The sequence below is a fragment of the Ranitomeya variabilis genome, chromosome 6 (genome assembly GCF_051348905.1).
Source record: "Ranitomeya variabilis isolate aRanVar5 chromosome 6, aRanVar5.hap1, whole genome shotgun sequence".
Taxonomy (NCBI): Eukaryota; Metazoa; Chordata; class Amphibia; order Anura; family Dendrobatidae; genus Ranitomeya; species Ranitomeya variabilis.
In genome coordinates, this window is record NC_135237.1 from 17,089,065 (window position 1) to 17,103,650 (window position 14,586).

Here is a 14,586-nt window from a genome sequence, read left to right on the forward strand (position 1 = left end):
CCGGACCCTGCAGCACATTGCCTGCGGATGCGTAGGCACGCGTCATTTATCAAACGCGTGTCCCTGCGTACACCATGCATGCCGATCTATGCGGATGAAACGCTGCATACACAGACGCAAATGTGAAACCAGCCTTAGTCAGCGGCCCGGGATACGCTCGTATAGAAGGTCAGTGGCCTGGAATACGCCCATATAGAATGTCATGGGCCTGGGATACGCCCGTATAGAATATCGGGGGCCCGGGATACGCCCGTATAGAAAGTCGCTGGCTCGGGTTTCGCCCGTACAGAATGTCAGGGGCCCGAGATACGCCATACAGAATGTCAGGGGCCCGAGATACGCCATACAGAATGTCAGGGGCCCGAGATACGCCATACAGAATGTCAGGGGCCCGAGATACGCCATACAGAATGTCAGGGGCCTGAGATACGCCCGTATAGCATGTTAGGGGCCCGAAATAAGCCCGTATAGCATGTCAGGGGCCCGAGATACGCCCGTATAGAATGTTAGGGGCCCCAGATACGCCCATATAGAAAGTCGCTGGCCCCGGGATACGCCCGTATAGAATGTCAGGGGCCCGAGATACGCTCGTATAGAAGGTCAGTGGCCTGGAATACGCCCGTATAGAATGTCATGGGCCCCAGATACGCCCGTATAGAAAGTCGCTGGCCCGGGATACGCCCGTATAGAAGGTCAGTGGCCCGGAATACGCCCGTATAGAATGCAGGGGCCCGGGCTATGCCCATATAGAAAGTCGCTGGCCCGGGCTACGCCCCCGTGTAGAAAATCGCTGGCCCGGGCTACGCCCATATAGAATGTCAGGTGCCCGGGCTATGCCCATATAGAAAGTCGCTGGCCCGGGCTACGCCCCCGTGTAGAAAGTCGCTGGCCCGGGCTACGCCCATATAGAATGTCAGGTGCCCGGGCTATGCCCATATAGAATGTCAGGGGCCCGGGCTATGCCCCCGTGTAGAAAGTCGCTGGCCCGGGCTACGCCCCTGTGTAGAAAGTCGCTGGCACGGGCTAATGTTAGTATATAGGACTAGGAACAGAACAGGTGTAGTAAATAATTCCTAGCCATTGGATAAGCAGGCGTAAAATGATCTAACCATAGGTATAATAAATATAATGGATTCGTGCCTTGTACTCCACTTGCTGCGCTCCTTCCACCCTGCACTCCAACACGTTTCATGTTGTGCTTCCTCAGGGTGGAGGAGGATCTTGGGAGGCCACAGAGGAGACCATTGTGCGGTGTCATCTCCTGCAATCATTTTTGTAGATTTGGGGTTGAGGAAGGAGTGATTTCTGTAAATATTTTCGAGGTGATGAGGGCTGGGATGTGCAGGTTGAAGGAAAGGGCAGATTCGAGGGTTATTCCAAGGCAGCATAAATCTGGTACAGGAATAAGCATGATGTACTTTATATATTGGTAGCTAGAAGGGGAGGAAAGAGGAGTTTGATTTCCCCCCCCCCCCATATTGATTTTTAGGAAATGAGAATAATATGGCTGATGGACACTATGGGATTCTGGACAGCAGAGAGGTAGATCAGTGTCATCAGCGTATAGGTGAGACTGGGAGCCATGGGACTTTGAGCTGTCTCAGGCCAAAGGTACAGATGAGGAGTAGGGGTCCCAGGACCAATCCATGGGGAACAACGACTGAGGGCAATATGAGGAGGATATAAGGGAATCGGAGATGCTATATGTGCGGTGGGAAAGGTATGAGGAGATACCAGGAGAGGGCGAGTTGTTAGATACTGAGGGAAGACTGGATCTCTAGTAGGAGGGAGTGGTCGGCTATGTAAAGGACAGGACGAGGAGGAGCACAGAGTAATGTAGAAGGCGGGGGGCAGGATATGGAGGAGGAGCACTGTAATGTAGAAGGCGGGGGGCAGGATATGGAGGAGGAGCACTGTAATGTAAAAGGCGGGGGGCAGGATATGGAGGAGGAGCACAGTAATGTAGAAGGCGGGGACAGGGCTAGGAGGAGGAGCACAGAGTAATGTAGAAGGTGGGGACAGGGCTAGGAGGAGGAGCACAGAGTAATGTAGAAGGCGGGGGGCAGGATATGGAGGAGGAGCACTGTAATGTAAAAGGCGAGGGGCAGGATATGGAGGAGGAGCACAGTAATGTAGAAGGCGGGGACAGGGCTAGGAGGAGGAGCACAGAGTAATGTAGAAGGCAGGGGGCAGGGCTAGGAGGAGGAGCACAGAGTAATGTAGAAGGCGGGGGGCAGGATGAGGAGGAGCACAGTAATGTAGAAGGCGGGGGCAGGAGGAGGAGGAGCACAGTAATGTAGAAGGCGGGGGACTGGAGGAGGAGCACAGAGTAATGTAGAATTTGGAGGAAAGGAGGTGGAGCACAGTAATGTAGAAGGTGGGGACAGGGCTAGGAGGAGGAGCACAGAGTAATGTAGAAGGCGAGGGGGCAGGACGAGGAGGAGCACAGAGTAATGTAGAAGGCGGGGGGCAGGATATGGAGGAGGAGCACAGTAATGTAGAAGGCGGGGGACTGGACGAGGAGGAGGAGCACAGAGTAATGTAGAATTCAGAGGAAAGGAGGTGGAGCACAGTAATGTAGAAGGTGGGGACAGGGCTAGGAGGAGGAGCACAGAGTAATGTAGAAGGCGGGGGGGCAGGACGAGGAGGAGCACAGAGTAATGTAGAAGGCGGGGGGCAGGATGAGGAGGAGGAGCACAGTAATGTAGAAGGCGGGGGGCAGGATGAGGAGCACAGAGTAATGTAGAATTCGGAGGAAAGGAGGTGGAGCACAGAATAATGTAGAAGGTGGGGACAGGGCTAGGAGGAGGAGCACAGAATAATGTAGAAGAGGAGGAGGAGCACAGAGTAATGTAGAAGGCGGGGGGCAGGATGAGGAGGAGGAGCACAGTACTGTAGAAGGCGGGGGACTGGACGAGGAGGAGGAGCACAGAGTAATGTAGAATTCGGAGGAAAGGAGGTGGAGCACAGAGTAATGTAGAAGGTGGGGACAGGGCTAGGAGGAGGAGCACAGAGTAATGTAGAAGGTGGGGACAGGGCTAGGAGGAGGAGCACAGTAATGTAGAAGGTGGGGACAGGGCTAGGAGGAGGAGCACAGAGTAATGTAGAAGGTGGGGACAGGGCTAGGAGGAGGAGCAGAGTAATGTAGAAGGTGGGGGGCAGGATGAGGAGGAGCACAGTAATGTAGAAGGCGGGGGACTGGAGGAGGAGCACAGAATAATGTAGAATTCGGAGGAAAGGAGGTGGAGCACAGTAATGTAGAAGGTGGGGACAGGGCTAGGAGGAGCACAGAGTAATGTAGAAGGCGGGGGGCAGGACGAGGAGGAGGAGCAGAGTAATGTAGAAGGCGGGGGCAGGATGAGGAGGAGGAGCACAGAGTAATGTAGAAGGCGGGGGAGAGGAGGAGGAGCACAGAGTAATGTAGAAGGCGAGGGGAGAGGAGGAGCACAGAGTAATGTAGAAGGCGGGGGGAGGAGGAGGAGCACAGAGTAATGTAGAAGGTGGGAGGGCAGGACGAGGAGGAGCAGCACAGTAATGTAGAAGGCGGGGGGGCAGGACAAGGAGGAGGAGGAGCACAGAGTAATGTAGAAGGCGGGGGGCAGGAGGAGCACAGTAATGTTGAAGGGGGGGAGGACGAGGAGGTGGAGCACAGCATTCCTGATATGTGGCCCCCACCCTTGGGAAGAATACACAGTTCCCAAAAGAGAAGAGCTTTCCCCATTTGGCCGGTGAATTAGAGGCCACGTGTTAATGAAGGTGAGGAGGAGCAGAGCATGAACTCCCTGATGTCTTTTGTGCAAGGTGGCCCACACCAAAGCAAACTCTAGACTGAACGTCACCGACACCTAGAGATGAATTGTGAGCTGGGTTATGTCCGATATACCACCAGAATCCTGGGAGCCACCTGCATGCACCCCTGCATCCCATATCTCGCTAGCGGTCCTGGATTCCGAGATATCGAGACTGGCTCTCCAGAACCATTTAGCCAACCCAAGTTTGGACTGTGTTGGTCTAGCCCCAACGAACCCGTTGAGATGTCAGTCCCGTTGGGACCTCCACCTGGGAAGTTATGACCCATCCTAGGTATTGGGAATTATTTCGGCTAGGAGGTCAAGGGAGGAGAATTCAGCCCAGAGGGGCAGTGGCAAATATGGGAGGGAACGAATTAAGGGTTAAAAGCTGAATACACTTCCAGCCCCGTCTTCATTCTGCCTTGGAAGCCATGTCACGTTACATGAGGAGACGGACCATGAAGGAAGTACCTGTGGACTCAGCGCTTCCCTGGGGCCCACATGCTATCAGACACTGTAACTTGATACATATCGCTAACTGCTATCCCCAACCTGTACCCTAATTTTTATCTATACCTCTGGCTGTACTGTATATTTGTAGTTTCTAGTGTGCCTTTCGGCAATTAAAATATTAGTTTTGGTCTGTTCTTTAATCTTGAAACCTAATTTCCCACGTCCGTGAGTTCGGCTAGTACTTATACGCTACCTGGGGTTGGTTTCTGACCCTATATAAGCTTGTTAACAGACCGGGCTTATATCTAATGAGGAACTGGTGGCAGCATACCGTTCTGGTGTTATTAGGGGATCCTGGCAGTGACTGGAGGTTCATATATTCCCGGCCTGGGATGGGTGATATATACTGCCCTCACTGCAGAGTGCCCCGATAACCAGTACGTGACATCTGGCGACTACTTATCCTAGGTGCAGTTCCCTGACTGACCTGAGAACTGCGACTGTGTAAGCTCCATCACCGATTAGTGACGGCTGGGTGATATCTGTATCCCCCCCCCTCCCGGTCCTCTCGTGTGTGTTTTCCTTACAAGTGGTAGCACATCGGTGGGATCGAGATAATAGTGGGTGTGGGACCCCTACTCCCAGACTGCCAGTGGTAGCTTTTGCTGCTGGGTCTTAAGATCAGCTCAGCAGTTGACTGTCAGAGTGCAAATAATATAAGGTGTGTGGGTACATGTGTTGCAGCCCTGTGTCAGTAACCAAAGAGTGCAAGGATGGCCAGTGGCACCAGGTCCCAAACCCAGGCAATGGCCAATACTATAGTGGATCGAAAGGAGGGGAACGATTGTGCTGTTCAAGGTGAGGTGGACTCCAGCCAAGGCTCCCCAAGGAACCTGATACCCATGCTCAGTCCTGCAGTGGGCTGCCCCTCATCTGTCCACCCCAGCGGAGCAGGATCAGATGCCTTCCTGCAAGTGGCTATGGCCAGTCTCGACGCTCAGGACCAGGCCACCTGTGACAAACTCCTGGCAGTGTGGGAACGCCGTGAAGCTGCAGAACCCCAGGCACAGCGTGAAGCTGCAGAGGGCGAGGACTGTCAGTGGGAGCGCGAACACAACAAATGCTCCAACTCCAGCTGCAGACCCCAGCCCGTCGCGAGAGCCTTATATCCGTATCCTGAAGCTACCGGCAGAGGACTTCCCTCTGCTGGACCAAGGAGGGGACTTGGACACTTTCCTGCTGGCATTTTGAAAAAACTTGCCACCAGTACCATCTGCCTGAGGACCAGTGGGTCTGGTTCTTAACCCCTTGACTCAGGTGTAAGGCCCTGGAAATCTTTGGCTACCTGCCCAGCGAGACCACCCTGAGCTATCAGGAAATCAAGCAGACTCTAGTCTGGCAGTACAATTTGACCCCCGAGACATAACAATAAGGCTAGTTTCACACTAGCGTTAACTGCAATACGTCGCAAATGCGTCGTTTTGCCGAAAATACGCATCCAGCAAAAGTTCTTGCTGGATGCGTTTTTTCGTCATAGACTAACATTAGCGACGCATTAGCGACGCATTGCCAAACGTCGCGTCCGTTTTGCGACGCTTGGGCGTGTGGTAGCGGACCGTCGGGAGAAAAAAACGTTTTTTGCTCCCGACGGTCCACTTTTTCCGACCGCGCATGCGCGGCCGGAACTCCGCCCCCACCTCCCCGCACCTCACAATGGGGCAGCGGATGCGTGGGAAAAATGCATCCGCTGCCCCTGTTGTGCGGCGGAGACCACCCTAGCGTCGGGAACGTCGGCCCGACGCACAGCCTAAGCTCCGGAGAATGCAGCGAGGTCCTGTAGACAAGTGGGCAGACTATATGCAGGCCTTGCTGCAAGCAGTTGACCAATGGACCACAGGACTGGAGCTTGCCACCATCCAGCAGCTGAATAAGCTAATTGCAACAGAACAATTCCTGTGGAACTGCTTCGAGGACCTCCAGCAGTTCATCTGTGACCGGAAACCAAAGGAGGCCCCTGCTACAGCCGCCCTAGCGGATGAATACACCAACAATAGAGCACCTGAGGCCGGGAGGGCCTCCAGCAACACCTAGAGGGGGGGTAAGACCAATCCTGCCTGTTTCCCCGGCCCCTAGAATGCAGGGGGCGCACCCCTCTTCTCCCCTCTCCAGGTCGGGGGTGGAACCCTGCCGATGTCATCATTTGCAACCAACCAGGACACTTCAAGGCCATGTGTCCTCAGCGCCATAAGGTCCCGTCCCAAAAACCAACCACTGTTTTGTGTGTGGGAGGGGGTGGTGGTAGGTCACTTGACAATAACCAGCCCGTCACCATTGGCCGCACAGCGATCACGAGACTGCGGTACGCTGGTGCTGAGATGACCCTTGTATGGCCTGTGGTGGTGTCTCCCTGTGATTTAGTACCCAGAAAACCCCTTTCCATCTCCGGGATTGTAGGCGTCGAACCGATGCTGCCCGTCGCCAAGGTGTATTTGGACTGGGGCACCGAGAGGAGAACACTGGAGGAGGGGTATCGGCAAATATTCCCGCCAATGTTTTGTTTGGGACCGATTTGGGGTGACTAGGGTACCAGTACGTTGCCACTGAACCCTCAAGTTCAGCTCCCATAGACTGTCTTCAAATGTCCACTGCTAATGATGATGTATTGAATGTGCCTCCCGCTGCAGAGGGGGAAGCGAAATCTGAAACTTTCCCATATACTGACACTACATGCACAGGGAAGGCAGCTGTGACAGGCAAGAAGTGTGAACATGCCCCCAGGTGTGATCAACCAGTGTGCTTGGATGGGTTGTCCTCTAGTGGGAGAGACTCAGAATTGGAGGGGGTTGCTGCCATGGGAAGTGCAGGGCCCTTAGATGAATCCAGACTGCCGAGTTCAGAAACGCTGCAGGGAGAGGAACAGACTGTGGGTATTGGGTGTGTCATGTCACAGGAGACGTGGAGCCACCAGGTAAGGCCCCAGGGCAGGAGCTCCCCACATCAGGGATTTAGTTATCTTGACCCAGCAACTTGGTCAGGAGCCGAGAGGAAGCGGGCACTACCCACGGTTGAAGTGGTTGTGGCCACTGTCACCAGGAGTGGGAGCGCCAGAACCCAAGTAACCTCAAGGAGGGCCAGCGGCTTCCCCCCCCCCTCCAACCTGGTGGCTGCAGATTCAGATGGAGGTCAGGAGACGGGTCCCGAGGAACTGACGGAAGACGCGACAGTTTCTTCCATTCTGGCCACATCTAGTCAGGGGTTTCAGGCGGCGTTAGACGTTGATGACAGCCTGAAAGCTCTCAAGGAACAGGCGGCACAGCCTCCCATGGAGTCAGACGGCGAGCGGATGGTCTGGGACCAGAGACGGCTGTACTGGATAACGGTCAGCAGGGTACACCAGAGGCGCATGGCCCGGGGCCCGACAGTTAGTGGTACCCTATCCGTTCAGGGTGGAATTGTTGCAGATTGCACACGAGGTTCCGAAGGCCGGACACCAAGGGATCTCTAAAACCAAGGCTAGGCTAGCCCAGCATTTCTACTGGCCTAAAATGGGGGCCGATGTGGCTGCCTACTGCTGCTCGTGTGACACCTGTCAGAGGGTGGGGAAGGCAGAGCCATGCCCCAAAGCCCCACTGGTAACAGAGGGTAGCTGTGGATCTCATTGGACCGCTGTCCATTCCCAGCCGCTCCGGGAAATGCTTCATACTGGTAGTAGATTATGCCACCCGGTACCTGGAAGCGGTAGCTTTGTCGTCCACTCGGGCCAACAAGGTGGCTACCGCCTTACTGAAGATTTTCTCCCAAGTGGGGTTTCCCCCAAGAAATGCTCACCGACCGAAGGACCCAGTTCATGTTGCAGCTGATGGAGTCTCTCTGTAAACAAATACATGTGCAACATCTGGTGGTGGGCCTGTACCACCCACAGACTAATAGCCTGTGAGAGTGATTCAGTGGCACCTTGAAGCAGATGCTTAAGATGTTGGTCGACTCTCATGGGAGAGACTGAGAGCGATTCCTCCCACACCTGTTTTTTTGCCTACCAGGAGGTTCCACAGGTCTCAACAGGGTTCTCTCCCTTTGAGCTCCTGTATGGGCGACATGTGCGGGGGCCCCTGGCTTTGGTGAAAGAGGCATGGGAAGGGGACTTGGCCACCCCTGGAGTGTCAGTCATCAAGTATGTCATGCGCTTCCGGGACAAGATGATGGCCTTGACGCGGCTGGTGCATAACAATATGGCCCAACCCAGACTGACCAGAAAGCGTTGGTACGACCAGAATGCTTGTGAAAGGACCTACCGGGTGGGTCAAAAAGTGTGGGTACTGGTCCCCGTACCACATAACAAGCTTTAGGCGGCCTGGTCGTGCACCAGCAGCTCAACGCTGTCACGTACCTGGACCACGCCCGTGGAAGGAGGAAGGCCTTCCACGTGAACATGATGAAGGTCCATCATGAGCGGGCGGCTTGCGCCCTCCCCATGTGCAACCTTCCCGAGGAAGGAGAGGCAGAAACCCTCCTGGCTCTGCTCACCCATGCCAATGCGGTTAGATCCATTGAAGATGTGGAGGTTGGCAACCAGCTCTGGGAGGACCAACGGTCCCAGTGGGGATCACCCTACACCCCTGCCGGGAGCTGTTCAGCAGCCTGCCTGGAAGGACAGAGACAGCCATCCATGATGTGAACACTGGTAATCACCCCCCAATCTGGCGTTCAGCATATCGGGTCTCTCTCAAGGTGCAGCAGCACATGCGCCAAGAGACTGACAAAATGCTGAAGCTGATCCAGGCATCAAACAGCGTGTGGGCTTCGCCCATAGTCTTTGTTCCCAAAAAGGACCGAACAATCCGGTTCTGCGTGGACAACAGGGGGCTCAATGCTGTGACAGTCACCGATGCGTTCCCCATACCACACATCGATGACCTGCTCGACCAGTTGGCCGGGGCTAAGCACCTGACCATCATGAATCTGAGCCAGGGATATTGGCAGATTACACTGACCAATGAGGCACGGGAACGCTCTGCCATTATTACCCTTTTTGGACTGTACGAGTCCACGGTGATGCCATTCGGCATGAAGAATGCCCCTGCCACTTTTCAGCAGATGGTCAACACACTGCTTAAGACACTTGAAGCGTACATGGCCGCATACCTGGATGATATTGCAATCTTCAGTCCCACCTGGGAGGATCACCTGGAGCATCTGATGCAGATGCCTGGGCGGATCTAATGGGCAGGTTTGACCATCAAGCTGGAAAAATGCCAGCTGAGCATGAGTGAGGTCCTCTACCTGGTTCACCGATTCACCGGATAGGCAGGGGGGGTCTGAAGCCAGAACCTGAGAAAGTGGATGCCATTGCATTGTGGCCCACCCCCCAGGACCAAGAAGCAGGTGATGTCCATCTTGGGGATCGCCGGGTACTATAGGAGATTCGTCCCACACCATAGTACCCTGGCAAAGCCCATGATGGACCTCACCAAGAAGAAGCTGCCCGTCACAGTTGACTGGACAGTCCCCTGCGAGACAGCTTTTTAGGTGCTCAAGACTCTCTCTAGCTTCCCAGTACTACAAGCTGCTGACTTTGAACGTCCGTTTGTAGAACAGACCGACGCCAGAGACTTTGGCCTCAGTGTTGTGCTGTCAGGTTAACTCGATGGGCCAAGAACATCCCAGTCTTGTAACTGAGCAGGAAGCTATTGCCGAGAGACGTGGCCTACTCTACGATGGAAAAAGAATGCCTGGTAATTGTATGGGCTCTGCAGCCCTACTTGTACGGGCACTACTTCACCGTGGAGACGGTCCAAAACCCCTTTCAGCTGGTTACACACGGTCTCCGGGACGAATGGGAGGTTGCTATGTTGGAGCCTCGCGCTCCAGCAATACTTCAACATTCGCCACAAAAGGGGTCGCGACCAAGGGAATGCTGATGGGTTATTCCAGCAAGGGCAGGTTGCGGAAAGGCGTGCGGTGGAACACAGGAATATGATACCCCCTAGTGCCCTCTAAAGTGGGGAGGTGTGAGGGATGAGGGAGACTCCATTTTGAATTTATGAATTCAGACCCCATAGATTATCCAGAGATCTTCCTCCACTCCTGAAGTGGCCCCCCTCACCCTTGGGAAAAGTACACAGATCCCCACAAGAGCAGAACTTTTGCCAAATGGCCTGAGAATTAGAAGCCACGAGTTGAGGCCAGGAGGAGCAGAGCTAGGACCCCCTACTGTCTTTTGTGGAAGTATGCCTACTTCAAGGGAAAACTCTAGACTCTTTGGCACTGACACCTAGAGATGAATTATGAGAGCACCGTGCAGCTCAGGGTTGTGTCCGATAAACCACCAGAATCCTTGGAGCCCTCCGCACGCACCCCTCAGTCTCATATCTCTAGCTGTCCTGGATTCCAAGCTATTGAGACTGGCTCTCCAGAACCACTTAGCCGACCCAAGTTTAGACTCTGTATCGGTCCAGCCCTAACTAACCAGTTGAGATGTCGGTTGTCCTGTTTGGACCTCCCGCTAGGAAGTTATGACCCATCCTAGATATTGGTGATTATTTCAGCTAGGAGGTCAAGGGAGGAGAATTCAGTACAACCAGAAGGGGTGTTGGCAAATATGGGAGGGGGCGAGCTAGGGGTTAAAAGCTAGCTACACACTTTCAGCCCATCTTTGTTCTGTGATGGAACATCCCATCGCATGTGGAGAACGACCAGAAATTAAGGTGCCTGTGGATAGGAGAGCTTCTCTCATCCACAAGTTATACGGAACGGCACATGCAGCTAACTTGCTAATCCCAACGTGTACCCTAGTTTTATCTGTACTTCTGATTGTAATCTCTGTATATTACCCTGTATATATTTGTATTTACTAGTGTGCCTTTTGGCAATTAAAATATCAATTACCGTATTTTTCAGACTATAAGACGCACCGGACCATAAGATGCACCCCAAATTTGGGGCGAAAATTGCAGAAAAAAAGATTTTTTTTATAAGATGGGGGTCCGTCTTATTGTCAGAATTTACAGTATCTTACCTGAGGGCTGGCGGTGGCAGAGCAGGGTCACAGGAGGCATGGTGTCAGCAGAGGTGGGATGATGCGGTACGGCGTGCACCTGAGCAGGGTCCCTTCCTGATTAGGTGGGCGACGCCACAGCCTGGTGTCCATGGGAGGGTTGCAGCAGAGGTGCGGGGATAATGAGCGGTATGGCGTGCGCAGGGTCCATTCCACAGGTGAGGTGACGCAGCGGAGCCGGGTTAATACAGGCTTACCGGCAGTGGTGTGGCGGCGGCAGAGGTGTGGGGATTAGGAGGCGCAGTGCGCGGTATGGCGTTCTGCAAACTCAGCTTCAGGAAAATGGCCACCGTGATCTCCATCTGAGCACGCGCGGCCATTTTCCTGAAGCCCCAGGAAGCAGAGCACTACATCTGCGCACACGCGGCCTCAGGAAGATGGCCGCCACCACCGATAACAACATGATTCACCCGGCTCTGCTGCTTACTGGGCTGCTGCATCACCTCACCTGTGAAAGGGACCCCGCTCACGCCATACCGCTCACTGCGCCGCCTCTATCCCTGCACCTCTGCCGCCGCCACACCACTGCCGGTAAGCCTGTATTCCAACTATAAGACGCACCCCCCATTTTTTTTTTTTTTTGGGGGGGGGGGGGGGAAGTGTGTCTTATAGTCGGAAAAATACAAAATACGGTAATTTTGGCCTGCTCTTTTATCTTGAAACCCGATTTCCCACGACTGTGAGTCCGGCTGGTACTTACACGATACCTGGGGTTGGTTTCTGACCCGATATAAGCTTGTTAACGGATCGGGCTTATACCTAACGAGGAACTGGTGGCAACATAGGTGTTAGGCGAGTATAACTGTGTGTTATTTTTAGATAAAAAGTAAAAGTGTGTTTTGATTTATTTCAAATAAAATACTTCATTCTGGCTGTGTCTTTATTTACCATATAACTATAGGATTAGTAATGGATAGGTGTCTTATAGATGCTTCTCCATTACTAAGCCATGGGCTTGATGTCACCTAACAATACAAAGGTGACATCAAACCCACAAATATGAACCCTACTTGCCACCGCTACAGGGCTACTGGGAAGAGTAGGGCAAAGCGCCAGAATTGGAGCATCTAATAGTTATGCCTTGTCTGGGCAGCTGCGGGCTGCTATTTTTAGGCTGGGGGGACCTATATCAATGGCCCTTTTCCAGCCTGAGAATACCAGCTCCCAGCTGTCAGCTTTAGCAATGCTGGTTGTCAAAAATGGGGGCAGACCCCACACCGGTTTTTTAATTATTTAAAACAGCGTGGGCACCCCTCTATTCTTGATAACCAGCCTTACTGAAGCTGACAGCTGAGGGTTGCAGCACCTAGCTGTGACGTTTGCCTGGCTGATTATCAAAAATACAGGGGAACCCACGTCGTTTTTTTTTTAAATTATTTACAGCGCAGGAGCGGCTGATGAATACTCCCTTCCGCCGCTCCTGCTCTCACTGTTATTAGCGGCAGCAGGTGTCAGATGATGGGAGCAGTAGTCCCATCAGCTGACATCAGTGACTGGAGGTGGAGGTAAACGTTATACCTCCGATCATAGCTGAGAGCTCATGCTGTCTTTTGACAGCGTGGGAACCGCGGCTCTCTGACCAGTGGGGATGATTTCACTGCCGATCAGAAGCAGTGATTGCTGCACTGTCTTGCACATGACAGTGTGGCAAACACTGGATGTTCGGGCCCCCCATTGAAGTGAATGGGATCCGGGTTCAGGTACCCAAACTTTTTGTAACTGTTTGGCCAAACCCGAACATCCAGGTGTCCGCCCAGCTCTACAGAAGACCTCATTACTCACATACTGATGAGAACACTAAATGTAGTTAAATTATCCAAAAAAAATAAAAATAAAAAATGCTAAAATAAAAAAATACATGTAAAAAAGAAAATAAAAACTGCCTGGTGAAAAATTTCTAACAACATATTGAATTCCGGAGGTGAAGTCCTACCAGAATCATCATTGAATGTTCTTTCTGTAGCGCCAGGCACAGACCTGGGAACTTTCTCCAGAACTGAACACCGGCATTGTTCTGGAAGGATCTAGAGCGCCGGTGACATTTTTCAGGACAAGCATCGATATTTGCTTGTCCAGATGAGTACAGCGCCAACGATGGCGTCTATGATCTTGTACGGACAGCTGCACTTGTCTATCGGCCACTTCGGTCTTGTCCCGGGCACCGCGCTGTACTCCCCATGGAGGATTGCCCCTTCTGGGGGTGGAGGGCACGTGGTTGGGGGCGGCAGGACAGTTTTATGTTCTTGCTTGCGGTTTTCTATATTCTCGTAATGGCAGAACGGGTCCAGGAGGGGATGAAAGTTATAACCACGGAGGAACCAGACATCTCCTCGCTCCTCACCACAGTGGATGATGATCCTCCTCTTCCACAATGGTGAGATCCGTGTGATGACAAAACCGTGCGTCTTACCAAAGACGAAGGAGGCGATAATCTCTGGGGCCTTGGTTTCCATGATGGATCCCTCACTAGTTAGATTTTTACACTAAGGTCTCACAATAATAAATGTTATGCCGCCATATGGTGCCACAGAGCATAACACGGAAGAACCGATGTGGAGAAGGGGCTGTTCTGTGGCTTCATTAACACCCACTAGATTGTGTAATTAAAACAACCCAAAACAATAAGGGCCCCCAACGAGACCCAAGTACAGGGGCCTAATGCTGTTAATGGGAAAACAAATCTTGCTAAAGTGTCGGCGTCTTATAGTTATCGGACACTGATCTGTGTGATCGGAGCAGGGCAGGGGGAGGGGAAGCTGCCAGGACGGGCACATCATCGGCGGGGATCAATTACGAGCGTGGGAGACACTTCAGCCACATACTAATCTGACGCAGCAGAGCCGGGTGTGCATGTAGTGAGCGTGCAGCAGTGTTGTGTACATGTCTGTGGCTGCAGAGAGACTGACAACACTTCCATTACCTCCTGCTCCACCCAAGTGCATTATATTACCGATTCCTCCTTCTTACAAAAGGGAAATTTCACTTTGGAGGAAATACATTCTTCCCCATTTTCTGCGTGCGTCCTATAGTCTGGAACATAAGATAATTTAGGGCCGGAGGAGACATTCTTGTTCTGCACGATTTCCTGTGTGTGATGTCAGGGACCCCGGGACAATCAGACATTAGGTGTAAGGAGAACTAGAAACTTTCATCTCTGGCCCAAAACACTTTGTGGGAGATTCATTACTGCTGTTGTAAAAGCCTAAATTTCCAGTAGACGGACTTCTTAGTCGCACTGGGTGCTGGCAGGAGCGTCACCCCCGGCAGGAGCGTCACCCCCGGCAGGAG